At 35.3% G+C, this 18,318-nt stretch overlaps 1 pseudogene; it reads left to right on the top strand.

The window, feature by feature from the left end:
• Positions 1–401: 401 nt before the first annotated feature.
• Positions 402–1,271, top strand: LOC105481922 (small ribosomal subunit protein uS5 pseudogene; annotated as a pseudogene).
• The last annotated feature ends 17,047 nt before the right edge of the window (positions 1,272–18,318 follow it).

Here is an 18,318-nt window from a genome sequence, read left to right as displayed (position 1 = left end):
TCTTTCTCCCTCTTTAGATTTTATTACATTTTATTTCTTGTCATTTCTTGCTGTAATTTTTTTACATAGCTTCTATATCTTTAAAAAATCTTGTTCATTATATAGAACTAATTAGCTTTCATTCAATTTATTAATTAAATTATTAATTTAAATTCACTTTTTGTGCAAAATTAATCTTTGCCTACAAAAGGTTAATATTTAGTTCTTCTACATACACAGTAATATTGTGTGTGAATTTTTTTTCTGAACTGTGTTTAGCAAGGCCTATGTGGGGAAACAAGGTCAGTGGAACAATCAGTCTTCTGTCTTTCAGGCATCTATTGCCATTGATAATACTGCATAAAAAGCCTGGTGAAAACTTACTGTATTAAAATATCGCTTCTTCCCCGAGTAAACACCAAATGGCGGATGACGCCAGTGCAGCGGGTGGAGGGCCCGAAGGCCCTGTTGGCCCTGGTGGCCCTGGGTTGGGGAACCGCGGTGGCTTCCGCGGAGGTTTCGGCAGTGGTATCTGGGGCCGGGGCCCAGGCCGTGGGGCTCCTGGAGGCAAGGCCGAGGATAAGGAGTGGATGCCCGTCGCCAAGCTGGGCCGCTTGGTCAAGGACATGAAGATCAAGTCCCTGGAGGAGATCTACCTCTTTTCCCTGCCCATTAAGGAATCTGCGATCATTGACTTTTTCTTGGGGGCCTCTCTCAAACACGAGGTTTTGAAGATTATGCCGGTGCAGAAGCAGACCCGGGCTGGCCAGCGCACCAGGTTCAAGGCCTTTGTTGCTATCGGGGACTACAATGGCTACCTCGGCCTGGGTAGTAAGTGCTCCAAGGAGGTGGCCACCTCCATCCGTGGGGCCATCATCCTGGCCAAACTCTCCGTTGTTCCCGTGCGCAGAGGCTACTGGGGAAACAAGTTCGGCAAGCCCCACACCGTCCCTTGCAAGGTGAAAGGCCACTGCGGCTCGGTGCTGGTGCGCCTCATCCCTGCACCCCGGGGCACTGGTATGGTCTCAGCGCCTGTGCCCAAGAAGCTGCTCATGATGGCTGGTATTGATGACTGCTACACCTCAGCCCGGGGCTGCACTGCCACCCTGGGCAATTTCGCCAAGACCACCTTGGATGCCATCTCTAAGACCTACAGCTACCTGACCCCTGACCTCTGGAAGGAGGCTGTATTTACCAAATCTCCCTATCAGGAATTCACTGACCACCTTGTCAAGATCCACACCAGAGTCTCCGTGCAGCGGACACGGGCTTCAGCTGTGGCTACAACATAGGGTTTTTATACAAGAAAAATAAAGTGAATTAAGCCAGAAAAAAATAAAATAAAATAAAACATCGCTTGAACCCAGGAGGCGGGGGTTGCAGCGAGCCGCTATTGCACTACTGCACTCCAGCCTGGTGACAGAGCGAGACTCCATCTCAAACAAACAAACAAACAAACAAACAAACAAACAAAATGTATTTATCCTACTGTTACATAGTTTGGCAATTTGTTTTCACCTCAGTTTGGCCTGCCTGACTTCAACTGGGCTATCATGCATCACCTGCTAGGTTCGCTGGGGCTCACTAAAGTGTCTAAAATTGCTTTATCATTTGCAACTTATTTTTTCTTCAACAGGTTACCCTCATCTTAATCATATGGTAGTCACCATATTCTAAAGAAGAAGGTTGAATCCCAGTTCAAAGAATTGGGAATTAGACAACACTTTTTGATGGGAGAAACTGCACGTGAAGGTACAAGGATAATTGCAGTTATTTTTACAAATAATTTAACCATATCTTACTCATAAGGAGTAGACATCATTTACAGTAGATTTCATTTTGCAATTTTTTTTTCATTTATTTTCTCATATGTAATTTAAAGTATTTGAGTCATGTAGAGTTTCATTTCAAAATAACCAGATAAAATTGTTTATAATTTGGAAATTTTAACACTACTACTTGTTTGATATATAAATGTTGATTTGAGCTTTCCCATATGTTTGAAACACATTACCACATCACTAGTTGTTAGACATTTCAACACCTAAATGCCTGTATAATTTCAATTTGATTAGTCAGTGTGGCAACTAAATACCTGGCCACCTCCCAGGTATTCATGAGACTACATGCAGATTGTCAAAAACAAACAAACAAACAAACAAAAAAAAAGCTAACAGTATTCACATTTGGTTAGTACATACACTGGAACTTGCTGAAGGAGCATACTTTCCTTTTTTTTAACCAACAGTAAATAAGCACATTTTGTTGATGATTCATAGGCTTTGGGAATGACTGTTTCTACCTCTGCAACCACTAAGTGTGTTCTGAGCTGGTGAGAAGCTATACACTTAAAAATCCCTTTGGACTAATTCCCCTGTCCCTGTTCCCACATCCCAACATTGCCACCAGATGCATCCGACCACACTCCAAATTTCTCTCTAGCAAATATTTGGAACATTATTGGCTGCAATAAAATTTGAATTTAATTTATAGTCCATACATTTGAATTTGTGTCTAAATGCATACATATGCATTTAGAGAAAAGAGACTAATAAATTCCATCTTTGATGCCAAGAATAAAATAAAATTATTATTATTTTCTTTATTACAGTTTAAGTTTTAGGGCACGTGTGCACAGCGTGCAGGATTGTTACAAAGGTATACATGTGCCATGTTGGTTTGCTGCACGCATCAACTCGTCTTTTACATTAGCTTTTCCTCCTAATGTTATCCCTCCCCCAGACACCCACCCCCTGACAGGCCCCAGTGTGTGATGTTCCCCATCCTGTGTCCATGTGTTCTGATTATTCAACTCTTGCCTATGAGTGAGAACATGTGGTGTTTGGTGTTCTGTCCTTGTGATAGTTTACCAAGAATTATGGTTTCCAGCTTCATCTGTGTCCCTGCAAAGGACATGAACTCATCCTTTTTTATGGCTGCATAGTATTCCATGGTGTATACATGCCACATTTCTTAATCTGGTCTATCATTGATGGACTTTTGGGTTGCTTCCAAGTCTTTGCTATCATGAATAGTGCTGCAGTAAACATATGTGTGTATGTGTCTTTATATTAGCATGATTTATAATCCTTTGGGTATATACCCAGTAATGGGATCACTGGGTCAAATGGTATTTATAGTTCTAGATCCTTGAGGAATTGCCACACTGTCTTCCACAATGTTTGAACTAATTTACACTCCCCTCAACAGGGTAAAAGCATTCCTATTTCTCCACATCTTCTCCAGCATCTGTTGTTTCCTCACTTTTTAAAGAGCGCCATTTTAACTGGTGTGAGATGGTATCTCATTGTGGTTTTAATTTGCATTTCTCTAATGACCAGTTATGATGAGCATTTTTTCATATGTCTGTTGGCTGCATAAATGTCTTCTTTTAAGAAGTGTCTGTTCACACCCTTTCCACACTTTTTGATGCATTGTTTGTTTTTCTCTTGTAAATTTGTTTAAGTTCTTTGTAGATTCTGGATATTAGCCCTTTGCCAGATGGGTAGATTGCAAAAATTTTCTCCCATTCCATAGGTTGCCTGTTCATTCTGATGATAGTTTCTTTTGCTGTGCAGAAGCTCTTTAGTTTAATTAGAACCCTTTTGTCAGTTTTGGTTTCTGTTGCCATTGCTTTTGGTGTTTTAGTGATGAAGGTTTTGCCCATTCCTATGTCATGAGTGGTATTGCCTAGGTTTTCTTCTAGAGTTTTTATGGTTTTACATCTTACATTTAAGTCTTTAATCCAGCTTGAGTTAATTTTTGTATAAGATGTAAGTAAGGGATCCAGTTTCAGCTTTCTACATATGGCTAGCCAGTTTTCCCAGCACCATTTATTAAACAGGGAATGTTTTCCCCATTGCTTGTTTTTGACAGGTTTGTCAAAGATCAGATAGTTGTAGATGTGTGGTGTTATTTCTGAGGCCTCTGTCCTGTTCCGTTGGTCTCTATATCTGTTTTGGTACCAGGACCATGCTGTTTTGGTTATTGTAGCCCTGTAGTATAGTTTGAAGTCAGGTAACATGATGCCTCCAGCTTTGTTCTTTTTGCTTAGTATTGTCCTGGCTATGCAGGTTCTTTTTGGGTTCCATATGAACTTTAAAGTAGTTTTTTTCCAATTCTGTGAAGAACGTCAGTGGTAGCTTGATGGGGATTATTTCTCATACTTTAAACATCACTGGAATGCAATAAAAAGGCAAGTCTAAATCCTGGTGTTTAATTTCAGTTTAATGCCTTTTCAGTTACATTAAACAAATCAATATGCAGGACAGAATTTTTCTAACTTATTGTTTTAGATATAATTGAAGAAGCTTTAATCTAGTTGTCAGTTGATGGATTGTTAAAATGATTTCTAATGACTCATCATCTTGTGACTTTGGCATATAAATCTAAAGTTTAAAGTATTGTGAGACTTTGCTGTGAAAAGTTACTTAATTTAAATGTAATTTATGTGAAAAATTCTTCAGTGCTTCCACATTATAGCACTTAGAAATTGTCATCCCAATATATAAGCCATGAGAAAAAATTGCTATATCTATATCCTTAGGTGAAGAACTTCCAATATGAAATGTAACCATTTATAAACTATTTAATTTGTTGTACTTAGAATATTTTGATCAATTGTCAACTGATAATAGCAAAGTCTCACAATACTTTAAACTTACATAAAATTTTAAAAATTAGAAAGAATTTTCACATGAATTAGAAAAACTTTAAAGATTTAAAAATCAGAAAACTTTAAAAAATTTAGAAAACTTTTAAAAATTAGGAAAACTTTTCGCATAAACTACATTTAAATAAAGTAACTTTTCACAGCAAAGTCTCAAAGTACTTTAAACTTACATAAATTTTAAAATACAAAACTTTAACATAAAGCTTTAAAAATTAGACTTATGAACTCAACAACATAAAGTACATAAAATATTTATGTATATCCATAGTTTTGTTTCAGAGAAATATGAGATGATAGTCATACTTTCAGGTATAAGTATTACTTCAGGAAGATCCTGTGGTCAAAGTGGAATTGATACATAAATTCAAGGTGAAAAAAAGATATGTTCTAACAATGTTCTAAATAAATGTTTTTCCAGTTTAGTTGTAATCTTGTAGGTTATATTATTGTATTCTTCAAGTGGAATATAATATAAGGTCTAGGAAGAAAAGGGTTAATTGGGGCTGTGCTAATTGAAAGGAAATAACAATAGACCTGTCCTTTTCTAATCTCTGTAATTTCTGAAATGCTGCAAATCATAAGAATGTACTACAATTGATGATGTTTATATTTCTTTCCAATTATCATTATTTTATGAAACCTGATTAAAATATTTTCTTCAAATTTGAATGTTCACAAATTTCATCTTCAATATGTTTATAATTTAGTCATATAAGTTTGTATTCCTGTAGATTGTATTTAAAATTTAAAGTGGTATTAATTTTTTATTGTGTTTGAATACTTTGAGTAAATTTAATTTTAACACTTTAAATCTTTTTAAATAATTAAAAATTTAAATTTGTATATTACAATGTCAATAAGTAGTTTTGTTTATAATTTAAACAATGTAGAAGTACAACATCAAATAAGGAGAGCATCCATTTCATGCTAATCTTCATATTTACTTACAAATTCTTACTGTTAAGTTTTTTTGTGTATCATTCTCCATGTTAATGTGCATATAAATGTATCATTTTTATAAAGATATATAAAATTTTATATGCTTTATATAAAGATAACATAAAATGTGTATTTTTCAAAAAGCTGAAAATAGTTGATAATATGCACAATGTTTACAGCAATGTTCTAGAATTACAGGAAAAATAGGAGAAGACTCAGGGTCAGTAACAAAGAAAGCACTGAAGAGCAGAATGCTGAGCTAAAGCAGGTGCAGCCATGAGAGTTGAAATTCACCAAAGCGGTTTAACACACCTATAAGTATGGAAGATGAAGACTGCACACCCCAAGCAAGAAGTTGCAACTGAAACATGTACAGAAATGCAACTCTTGTATAGAAAATGTTAGGTTAGTCAAGACCCATAATAATCTATGTTAGAACGAATTTGTATAAGTTCCAAGAGTAAAATGACCAATTAACTATGACAAAAATGTAAATAGCTACATTGCAATATTTATTCAAAAAACACAACTTACTAAAATGTTGGCAAGAAGAAATACAAAATACGAATGGTCATATGGATTAAAAAAATAAATTGTTGTTAAGATCTCTCTGTTAGGAATAGAGATCTTCAAAACCAATTCTTCTGAAATTTAATCAAAGAAATTAGAACAATTTTGCAATTATCCTCCAGAGAATGGGAAAAAATTAAATATTTTCCAACTTGAACTATGAAGTCAAAATTGCAATACTAATAAAGATAAAAAATTGCTTGTAAACAAGGAAGCAATAGGCTAGTGTCCCTTGAAAACATAGCAAAAGAGTTGAACTGAAAAGAATAAATTAACTTTTCATTCTTTATAGACAATATAATTTTATAAGTACAAAACTCAGAAGAATCTACAGAAATAAATATTAGAGTAGTGAATGTACTTAATATTGTTACTAATGTTAAATATAAAATAACACTTACAATTTTACACACCACTAGTAAAAACTAAACAAGTGATAATTTTACAGAAGCATCAAAATTTTAACATCAAATATCTAAAACCTAAAAAAAAGTCTACAAAATTGCTACACTGAAAACCACAAATATTTCTGAGAGAAATCAGAGAAGACAAATTCGTGGGAGATATAGCATGTTTATTAAGAAGTGTCAATACTTAAATGTTATTTCTCTCCAAACTGATGCCTAGATTCACTGCAAGTACAAAAACACAAAACAAAAAACTCTCCACACAACCAGATTATACAAAATATCACAAGGCAGCAATCAATAAGACAGTGTCATATTAGCACAGACAAAGAAGTTGCCAAATGAAATGTATAGTAGAATCCATATACTTACCCAAATATAGTCACCTGACTAGACACCACAGTTTACAGGAAAATAAAACAACTTTTAATAAATTATTTTTGATAAAGTTGATATCTACACAGAAATAATGTATTTGAGTCTTCTCTTTTTTACATGGAGAAAAAATCAATTTCAGATGGTTTACAGATGTGAACATAAAATTAAAACAATAATAATTTTAAGGGAAAACAAAAGAATATCTTTATGATCTTGAAGTAAAGGTGCTTTACCAGAATGAACATTTCACTAATCATTGTGAAGATTTTTTGAATTATATCAAATTAAGACATTTTATTAATCAAAAGTCACTATAGATATCAGTTAAGAAATGTTTGAATTATCCCTTTAGATTAATTGAAAAATTAACATACTACATATAAAATATAATATAAAATTGGTATTAAATTACCAATTTTTAAATGGTGCCTTACAAGATGACAATAGCATTCATATAAATATATAAGTTTACAAAACTATCTAGGAAAACCCTGAAAAAAAGACTATGATGGAAGACGTGCCCTGGCAGATATGAAAATATAAAAGGATCTATAATTATATCAATATGGTTCTGGAACATATGGAGACAACAAGACCAATGAAGCAGAAGTGTAACTTCAGAAAAACATGTTTCATCTCCATATAGAAATCTCAAATTCTTTAGGCAAACATGTCATTTTAAAATTATAATGTTGGGTCAACTGGACAGCCATTCAGAAATGAACTAAATAATTACAAAATATTTAAAGCAATTTATGTTTCAATACACAAATATTAATTGCAAATGTATCAAATGTCTAAATATAAAAGGCCATCAATACATATTCTGAAAGAAAATGTAGGCAAATTCTTTTTATAACCTCTATGTTAGAGAAAACTTTCTAACCATGATTTTAAAAGTATAAACATAGAAAAAAATAAAGCAAATGACATATAAAACTACATAAAAACTTGCATACCAAAAACATCATAAACAGAAATCAAATATAGTGTTACTAATATATGAAGAAATATTAATAACTGAAAGAAAAAAATTATAGAAAAATAGACAAAAATTTATACACAGTGATATGGTTTGGCTGTGTGTCCCCACCCAAATCTCACCTTAAACTGTAGTACCCATAATCCCCACATGTCCAAGGGAGGACCAGGTAGGGGTAATAGAATCTTGGGGGTGGTTTTCCCTATGCTGCTCTCATCCAAATGAGTGAGTCTCATGAGATCTCTTGGTTTTTTAAGCATCTGAGATTTCCCCTACTGGCACTCATTCTCTCTCTTGCTGCCCTGTGAAGAAGTACCTTCTGTCATGATTGTAAGTTTCCTAAGGCCTCTCCAGCCATGCGGAAATGGGAGTCAATTAAATCTCTTATATTTATAAATTACCCAGTCTGGGGTATTTCTTCATAGCAGCATGAGAATGAGCTAATACAGTAAATCAGTGCCAAGAGTGGGGTGCTGCTATAAAGATATCCTAAAAAGCAGAACCAACATTGGAACTGGGTAACAGGCAGAGGTTGGAACAGTTTAGATGGCTCGAAGAAAACAGGAAAATGTAGGAAAGTTTGGATCTTCATAGAAACTTTGAGGGCTTAGAAGACAGGAAGATGTGGGAAAGGTTGAAACTTCCTAAAGACTTGTTAAATGGCCTTGAACAAAATACTGATAGTGATATGAACAATGAAGTCCAGGATGAGGTTGCCTCAAGCTTTTTTATAGGGTCACTATTTCTATGCTTTAGCAAAGACACCAGTGGCATTTTGCCCTAGAGATCTGTGGAACTTGGAATTTGAGAGAGATGATTTAGGGTATCTAGCAGAAGAAATTTATAAGTGGCAAAGCATTCAAGAGGAAGTAGAGCATAACATTTTGGAAAATTTGTAGCCTGATGATGTGATGAAAAGGAAAACCCATTTTCTGGGGATAAATTCAAGGGAGTTGCAGAAATTTGCATAAGTGATGAGGAGATGAATGATAATCAACAAGACAATTGGAACAATGTCTCCAGGATATGTCAGAGACCTTCATGGCAACATGTCCTATCACAGCCTAGAGGCCTAGGAGGGAAAAAATGGTCTTGTGGCCAAGGCCCAGGACCTGACTGCTTTATGCAGCCTTAAGATGTGGTGCTCTGAGTCTCAGCTGCTTCAGCTCCAGCCATACCAGAAAGGGGCCAAGGTACAGCTCATGCCATTCATTCAGAGGGGGGAAGCCTCAAGCCTTGGCAGTTTACACATGGTGTTGGGCCTGCAGGTGTACAGAAGACAATAATTGAGGTTGGGGAACTTCCACCTAGATTTCAAAGGATGCATGGAAATACCTGGATGTCCAGGCAGAACTTTACTATGGGATGGGGCCCTAATGGAGAACCTCTGCTAGGGCAGTGCAGAAAGGAAATATGGGGTTGAAACCCCCATACAGAGTTACCATTGGGGTACCCCCTAATACAGCTGTGAGAAGAGGTCCACTATCCTCTAAACCCCAGAATAATAGATCCACTGACAGCTTGCACCATGCATCTAGAAAAGCTGTAGACAATGCCAGCCCATGAAAGCAGCTGGCAGGGGAGATTTACCCTATAAAGCCACAGGGGAAGAGCTGCCCAAGACCATTGGAGCTCACCTCTTGTATCAGTGTGACTTGGATGTGAGACATGGAGTTAAAGCAGAACATTTTGGAACTTTAAGGTTTAATGACTGCCTTATTGGATTTTGGACATTGTGGGGCCTGTAGCCCCTTTCTTTTGGCCATTTTTTCCCATTTAGAATAGATGTATTTACCTAATGCCAGTGCCTCCATTGTATCTAGGAAATAACTAACCTGTTTTTGATTTTACAAGTTCATAGGTAGAAGGGACTTGCCTTGTCTCAGATGAGACTTTGCACTTTTGCACTTGTGTTAATGTTGGAATTTGTTAAGACTTTGGGGGACTGTTGGAAGGGCATGTTTTGAAATGTGAGGGCATGAGATTTGGGAGGGACTGGAGCAAAATGATACAGTTTGGCTCTGTGTTCCCACCCAAATCTCACATTGAATTATAACCCCTATAATCCTCACATACCAAGGGCAGAACCAGGTGGAGGTAATGAAATCAAGGGGGCAGTTTCCCCCATCCGGTTCTCATGATAATGTGAGTCTTATGAGATCTGATGGTTTTATAGGAAACTGACATTTCCCCTGCTAGCACTCAGTTTCTCTCTTGCCACCTTGTGAAGAGGTGCCTTCCATCATGATTGTAAGTTTCCAAAGGCCTCCCCAGTCATGTGGAACTGTGAGTCAAAAAAACCTCTTTTTTTTAAATAAATTATATAATCTCAAGTATTTCTTCATAGTGGTGTGAGAATGGACTAATACACACAGACAATTCAGATGTATAAAAGTGACTCCCAAACATATGAAAAATTTCAATTTCCACAGCAAGAGAAATTCTTTAAAATAGCAATTAGATACAATTTGTCAAACATTTGCAAAAAATTCAAACACTTTGTTGGTGAGACTGTAGGGAAATATGTGCCCTCATGCATTGCCATAGAGTAAAAAGTGATTGTATCCCTAATGAAAAAAATTCATTGATAACTAACAAAATTACCTATTCATTTTCCCTTTGAAAAAGCTATATGACTTAGACATTACCTTGTTGATATGCATCTAAAAATATAGAAGTTCATGTGCACAAGATTATTAAATGAAGAACTATTTGCAATAAAAATTATTGGATTTTACAATTTGGTATGTTTTTGCAGTGCCTGGTACTGGTTATTCCTTTTCACGTTTAGTGTTTCCTTTAGGAGCTCTTGTAAGGCAGGTTTGGTGGTGACAAAATCTCTCAGAATTTGCTTGTCTGTAAAGGATTTTATTTCTCCTCTGCTTTTGAAGCTTAGTTTGGCTGGATATGAAATTCTGGTTTGAAAATTATTTTCTTTAAGAATGTTAAATATTGGCCCCCACTCTTTTCTGGTTTGTAGGGTTTCTGCAGAGCTATCCACCGTTAGTCTGATGGGCTTCCATTTGTGGGAAACCCGACCTTTCTCTCTGAGTGCCCTTAACATTGTTTCCTTTATTTCAACCTTGTTCAATCTGATGATTATGTGTCTTAGGGTTGCTCTTCTCGAGGAGTATCTTTGTGGTGTTCTCTGTATTTCCTGAATTTGAATGTTGGCCTGCCTTCTTAGGCTGGGGAAGTTCACCAGATGACGGGTTGATGGGTGCAGCAAACCACCATGGCACGTGTATACCTATGTAACAAACCTGCACATTCTGCACATGTACCCTAGAACTTAAAGTATAATAATAAAAAAGATTGGAAACCAAATGTCCAACTTTAGATGATTGATTGCATAAACTGTAGTACATCCACATAATTGGATATTAGGTAACTGTACAAAAGAGTGAGACGGAATTTTATAACCTGATAGGAAGTGCCTTCCAGAATATTTCCTTAACTGAAAATTGCAAAATTCAAAGGGAACAAATTGCAGTATGTGACATTTTATGTTTCACCAAAAGAAGAATAATAAAACGTAAATATCTAACTGTAGCTTTTTTTTTTTTTGCCTTTTTGTTTATCAAAATATTTCTGTGGTAATTCAATAAAACTGCAACTCAGCTCCCCCTTTGTAATTACACCAGGAAAGTCTTGTGAACTAATTATTTTATTTATTCAAGCAGTAGAATAGTAATTTACCAGGAGGACAACTTTTGGCAATGGTTCTAAATCAGACTAAGTGTCCAACCCCAGGTGTGCTCCTGCTTTGTCAGGACTCCCTGCTCAACCCCAGGCCTTCAGATCTCTAAAGGGATGGGGCCTCGAGAGCTATTTTTTAAAAGTACTCTAAGCTAGTTAGATGACTAGTTCAGTTTGAAGAAAACTTGTCTAGTGGTCTCTTGCAGGGCTTCTCAGTGTCAGTATGCCCTTGAAAAATTTTCAAAAGTGCAGATTTTATGTCCAACTCCAAGGGATTCTAATTGCTGAATGAGGTGTAGAAATAGGCATTTTTAACAATCTCTCAAGTTGCTTTTGGAACAGGTTGCTAGTGTAACTCACTTTAGGGAGCATTGCTCTGTTCAGGCTTTGGTAAAAGACAGGCACATGGATAAATAATGGGACAAATGTATGAAGTTTAACTGTTGCTTCTCCAAGGCCAGTTACAAATCAGTCCTCTAAACAATGGATGTACCTATGGCCAACGTGGTACCTATGTCTAGAGACTCCAGTGCCAAAGAGAGAGAGTGAGGGTAAAGGTGACTATGGGGACAGGGTGGGCTTTCTGGCATATCTTGCTCTTCTTTTTTTTCAACTTTTATATTAATTTCAGGGGTACATGTGCAGAATGTGCAAGTTTGTTACATAGGTAAATGTGCATCATGGTGGTTTGCTGCACAGCTCATCCCATTACCTACATGTTAAGCTCAGCATCCATTAGCTATTCTTCCTGATGCTCCCCATCCCCCCAGTGCCCTCTGGCAGGCCCCAGAGTGTGTTGCCCCCCACTTGTGTCCATGTGTTCTCATCACTCAGCTCCCACTTATAAGTGAGGATATGTGGTGTTTGGTTTTCTGTTCCTGTGCTAGTTTGCTGAGAATAATGTCTTCCAACTCCATGCATATCCCTGGAAATAACATGATCTTGTCTCTTTTTATGGCTGCATAGTATTCCATTCAATTCTAATTAATTGTCATTGTTTCTATCTTACTGTTTTCATTGTCATATTGATACCTTCTTTCTCTCTCACAGTGAGAATCCTCATATTCAATATACTTCAGTTCAACATCAATATGTACCATATATTGATATATGTACCACATATGTGAAAAGTATAGGTATCATATTTTCTTTATCCGGTCTATCATTGATGAGCATTTCGGTTGATTCTAGGTATTTGCTACTGTGAATAGTACAGCAATGAACACAGGCATCCATGTATGTTTATAATATAATGATTTATATTCCTTTGGGTGTATACTCAGTAAGCAGATTGCTGGGTCAAATGGTATTTCTGTCTCTAGAACTTTAAGGTATCGTCACACTGTCTTCCATAATGGTTGAATTAATTTACACACCCACCAACAGTGTAAAAGCATTTAATTTTCTCAGCAACCTTGTCAGCATCTGTTGCTTTTTGGCCTTTTTATACTAGTCATTCTGACTGGTGTGAGATGGTATCTCATTGTAATTTTGACTTGCATTCCTCTAATGATTAGTAATGTTGAGCTTTCTTTCATATGATGCATCATGTACGTCTTCTTTTGAGAAGTGACTATTCAAGTCTTTTGCCTACTCTTTAATGTGGTTTTGTTTGTTTGTTTGTTTCCTGTACATTTGTTTAAGTTACATGGTATTCTGCACCAAAAAAAATTAAAGTAAAACAAAAAGCAATAAATTTGCTTACCTATAAAAATTGAGTGATGAACTGGGATAGAAGAAAAGTGTGACAGAGTGATATATTTTTAGTATAACTATTTGCATAACTTTGCCTTTGGAAGCATATTAATGTTCTGTATATTTTTAAAAAATTAAAACATTAATAAAAAATAGGAGAAGAAAACTAGAAATAAAATAAAACCAATCAATCACAATACCATTTTAAATGAATAGCAATCTTATAATCCCAGCATTTTGGGAGGCTGAGGCAGGCAGATAACCCAAGGTCAACAGCAAGAGTTTGAGACCAACCTGGCTAACATGGTGAAACCCTGTCTCTGCTAAAAAAAAAAAAAAAAAAAAAAAAATACAGAAATTAGCCAGGCATGATGGCAGGTGCCTGTAATCCCAGCTACTTTGGAGGCTGAGGCAGGAGAATTGCTTGAACCTCAGGAGTGGAGGTTGCAGTGAGCTGAGATCGCACCATTGTACTCCAGTCTGGGCGTCACAGTGAGATTCTGTCTCAAAAAAATAAAATAAATAAATAAATAAATAAATAGCAATATTGGAGGGATCAACAGGGGTTGGAGTACAGGAGAAAACAAATCTTTAATTCTTTTAAATAATTTGTCTTCTTAATTTTAGCATAAGCAAAGCAATTTTTAAACTATTATGAATATAAGATTGAACAAATACATTGATGTTGAAAGTGAAGTACATTGAATGTGATCGTTCTCTCTGTGAGAGAGAAGGAAGTTATTAATATGAAAATGAAATGGTAAGATAGAATCAATGACAAGGAACTAAAATTGAAGAAAGCAGTGTATAAACACATAATTTTGGGACTATGTGTCTTTGTATTTAGACTGGATCTTAGTCTAAAGATCATTAAAAGCTACTAGACCACTTTGAGCAATGACTCTCAGAAACAAGGGAACGATAGGTTTGAGATTAACAAGGAGGATCATGTCATACCAGAGAATATGGCTATATCAGAAAGTGATGAGGACATGTCACAAAAACACAGAAGTCAAATTGAAGAAAATCCCATTGCCAAACCTGTGACAGTTTGACTATAAAGATAGTTAATTATGATAATAAAATATAAATTATTAAAACTTGGGAAAATCATAAGTGATAATAAAAATAAATGAATAGATGCATTAATTAAGGTGCTCTTGCTTAGAATATTGGATGCCAACTGGTAAAAGTAAAAGAAGTCCTGTAGTTGGAAAATCATCCTGTTTTGTCCATCAAAATTATAAAAATGTATTCCATCAAGGATCATTAATAAATATGAACTCTATGCAAAAATATTGATGAGAACTAGAATATTTTATGCTCTTAATGTATATTTCACAAGTTGTATTTATATCAGAAAATATACTAATTATATACTGGAAAAATTGAACAGCACCTCTACTGAGTGATGATACCTCCATCACCAATGAGAGGGGCATATGGACATCATAGGCCTCCAGATGTGACATTCTGAGAAGGATGTGCAATCACTTATATAACACACACCCTGAGAATACATAACTTGAATTTAAACACAAGTAAACATCAGGCATAAAAATCCTGAATGAGAAATGTTCTATTTAAAAAAAAGTAAAAACAGTTTTCAAAATATCAATATCATAAAAGACAAACAATTAAAAAATATGGCAACTATATAGTAGATGATTTCAGAGTATATTTGAACTGAAAATGAAATCTAAAAAGCTATGAAATATACTAACTTATTTCCAAATTGAAATACTAAACACAGTTTAGACAATGTTATTCATAATATTAAATGTACACAATGTCCCTAATCTTAGGAAGTAAACACTGAACTATATTAGAAAAAATGACAAAGCAAAAGTGCAAAATATTAGTAATAGCCAAGACTAGGTAAAAGGTTTACAAGTATTCTTTGTACTACTCATATTGCAACTTTACTGTAAGTTTAAAATCAAAGGCACAGCAGTGAATGTGAAAATAAATTATCGATATGGTTGATTATCTGACAAATAACTCATCCAAAAAAATTACAGAACTTCTATAAAGCAATGAGCAAAAATAGAAAACAAATGATCACTACCAAAATAGCATAAGGCTAAAAATTGAAAATGGACTAAAGCCTTGAACAAAAACTTTTTTAAAAGGCTATCTAAATGCTGAATAAACATACAGAAAAAGTGTTGTTAGGAAAATAATACAGTGACATATGCCTACATATCCATCAGAATGACTAAACTGAATAAATCTATTAACAGCAAATGTTAATTAACTTGCAAAGTAACTGAAACATCCATATTCTAATAAGGTTGTGCTAATTGGTACAAACATTTTGGAAAGCTGAAATTGCCTACTAAAACTGAAAAGGTAAATTTCTGTGATCTAGAACTTTCACTTGTAAGTATATATACAACTAAAATGAATACATATTTTCACCAAAAACCTGCATAAGAATGTTATTTAACTTGTTCACACTATTGCAGCAGTGAAAAACTAGAAACTACCCAAAAGTTACTCAACAGCACAATGGGTATATAACTTTTGTGATATGCATACAAGGGAATACTTATTAAACGAAAAGAAAATAAAAAGAAACATAAATATGCACAATGGTATGAATAATCATAATGTTGAAGGAAATGAGCCAGGCACCAAAGTGTAAGTTCCCTGTGATATAATTGGCATAAAATTTTAAAGAACTGGCAAAATGAATTAATTACGTTAGATATCAGGATAATGGCTACCTAGAGAATAAAATTTGGTATGGGTGGGGCTTGCAGGATTCTTGGTATAGTATATATCTTTATCTGGGTGCCATTTAAATAAGTGTGTTCACTTTCTAAAAGGTCATCAAATTTCCTGCTTATAATTTTTCTACTTTATTACATGTTATTATACAGTTTTCTAGGACTGCTGCAATGAAGTGTCATAGACAACACTGACTAAATAACAAAAGGGTATTCTTTCACAGTTCTGGAGGCCAGAAATCCAAGATTAAGATGTCAACAAGGTTAGTTTCTTCTGAGAACTCGCCTTGGCTTCTGTATGGTTGACTCCTTCCTGTGTCTTCTGTTTTTCCGTGTCCAAATACTCTCTTCTTAAAAAGATAGCATTCAGATTAGATTAGGACTCACCCTGATGATCTGCTGATGTCATTGTAACTTAATTACCTTTTTACAAATCGTATCTGCAAAAACAGTCTCAGTACTGAGGGTTAAAACTTGAACATACTAAATTTTTTAGGGGGTCACAATTCAGCCCATCACAGTTATATTTCAATTAAAATATACTTTAACATAAAAATCACCAGGTGTCTGTATTAGTTTGTTCTCTCATTGCTATGAAGAGATACTTGAGACTGGGTAATTTATACACACACACACACACACACACACACACAGAGGTTTAATTGACTCACAGTTCTGCAGGCTGCACAGGAGGCACAGCTGGGGAGGCCTCAGGAAATGTATAATTATGGGGGAAGGCGAAGGGGAAGCAGGCATGTCTTACATGGCCAGAGAAGGAGTAAGAGAGAGAAGAGAAAGGTGATACACAGTAAACAACTGATTTCACGAAAACTCACTATCATGAGAATAGCAAGGGAAAAATCCACCCCCTTTTCCGATCACCTCCTACTGAGCCCCTCCTCCAACATGGGGGATTACAGCTCAACATGAGATGTGGGCAGGAACACAAATTCAAATCATATCGGTGTCTTTTTACAAATTTTATTTCCATAGGTTTTCGGGGAACAGGTGGTATTTGGTTACGTGAGTAAGTACTTTAGTAGTGATTTGTGAGATTTTGGTGCACCCATCACCCAAACAGTACACGCGGACCCCAATTTGTAACCTTTTATCCCTCATCCCCTTCCCACCCTTTCCCTCTAAGTCCCCAGAATCTGTTGTATCATTCTTATGCCTTTGTTTCCTCAAAACTTAGCTCCCACTTATGAGTGAGAACATACAACGTTTGGTTTTCTGTTCCTGAGTTACTTCACTTAGAATAATAGTCTCCAATTCCATCCAGGTTCCTGCAAATGCCATTAATTCATTCCTTTTTATAGCTGAGTAGTATTCCATTGTGTGTGTTTGTGTGTGTGTGTGTGTGCGTGTTATATATAGTTATATATTGTTATATATAGTGATATGCATTTATATACCACTATATAGTTATATATAGTGATGTGCAATTACATATGGTGATATATATAGTGTATATACACAGTGACATATTGTTATATAGTTACATATATATAGTTTTATTTATATACACACACACATATATATTATGGCTGAGTAGTTGTCCATTGTGTTTATATATCACAATTTCTTTATCCACTCATATAATGACTTATTTTCCTCTGGGTAGATACTCAGTAGTGGGATTACTGGATCAAATGCTATTTCTACTTTTTCTTCTTTAAGGAATTTCCACACTGTTGTCCCTAGTGTTTGTACTAGTTTTCATTCCCACCAGCACTATCGAAGTGTTCCTTTTTCACAGCATAAATGGTGTCTTCAACAGCAAGTTTGGCAATCTGGGAGAAGAGTGTTACAGACAATGGCAGCTATAAAAATATGACTAAGGCAGATCAAGTGCTGCAATTTCAGGGAAAAACAAGGAGTTAGTGGTGATTGGGCAGATGTACAATGGGGACTATGGTAAGAGACAAGACAAAAGAGGGCCAGGAGGTCACATTCTGTAGGGCTTTAAGGAAACATATTTTTGTGTTCTAAATACTTTTCAGGTCACCTGAAACACTGAAATATTATTTATTACAAGGTATTTAGTGAATGGCCTCAATAGTGAAGATAACATATCCTAGCCTGACTTAACTTTAATTATAATTACAGTGATTCCAACTCAAGTGTGTCCGACCACTGACCATATTATGTAAAATACTTGGAAAACTAAAATTAAAGAATTTGTAAAGGAGTTTGCTAAAATATTATACTTAGAATAGCTATATATCCACATTATTGGAGGGATACTTAACTTGAAGGCATACA

The sequence above is a fragment of the Macaca nemestrina genome, chromosome 7 (assembly GCF_043159975.1).
Source record: "Macaca nemestrina isolate mMacNem1 chromosome 7, mMacNem.hap1, whole genome shotgun sequence".
NCBI classification, from domain to species: Eukaryota; Metazoa; Chordata; class Mammalia; order Primates; family Cercopithecidae; genus Macaca; species Macaca nemestrina.
This window is presented reverse-complemented; position numbering and strand designations above follow the sequence as displayed.